Here is an 825-nt window from a genome sequence, read left to right as displayed (position 1 = left end):
CCTACCTGACTACGATGAGAAGGAATTTTAAATGTTTTAATTGTTTTTAATTGGAGAGAGAGAAAGGAGTCCTGTGGAAAAGGCTGCTACCTTAAAGGTCGAATGTTCAAATCCACCAGCTGCCCTGAGGGAGAAAAATGGGCAGTTTCCTCTTGTGAAGATTTGCAGCCTTAGAAACCAAACACAAGGCCATTGTGAGTCAAAATAGGGACCAAAGTATGGGGTTTTGGGTGTTTTGGTTTGTTTGTTTAAAATAAAGATGAAAAGGAGGGTGGTGGCATGGTGCTTAAAACACTTAGCTGCAGACTGAAAGGTTGTTGTTGGAAACCTGCTTTGGCGCCAAGAGAAAGATGTGGACACCTGGCCCCCCCGAAGCAGCTCTGATCGGCTTGTAGGTTGTGGGGAGAAGATAGTGTGGGATTTGGGAAGGTTATCCTCAGAGCAAGATTCTTCTTCCTCCTGTTGCTCCCCTGCACCCCCAGAGCCAAGGAGGAACCTAGAGGGGCAGCGGTGGGTGTCGGGGAAACCCCTCCATGGGCACTGTGGGCAGAATTCCCGCTGAGGGAGGGGTTTGTGCACCCCGCTCAGGTTTGAAGAGCAGGTGTGGGCCAGGTGATTGTTGGGGGCCGAGTAGGGCAGTGGGGGTTGGGCTGAACATATTTCAGCCCCAGCCCACCCTGCTCTCCAGTAAGAATCTGTTTATCAAAGAGTAACCTTGTCTTTTGAACCTCAGCCTCATCTTAATCCACACCCACACCCTCACCTACACCCAAACCCTCACCCACACCCTCAACCCCACCCACACCCACACCCTCACCCCCACCC

This window comes from Elephantulus edwardii, unplaced genomic scaffold, assembly GCF_000299155.1.
Source record: "Elephantulus edwardii isolate Elephantulus edwardi_28Jun2011 unplaced genomic scaffold, EleEdw1.0 scaffold00086, whole genome shotgun sequence".
NCBI lineage: Eukaryota > Metazoa > Chordata > Mammalia > Macroscelidea > Macroscelididae > Elephantulus > Elephantulus edwardii.
This window is presented reverse-complemented; position numbering follows the sequence as displayed.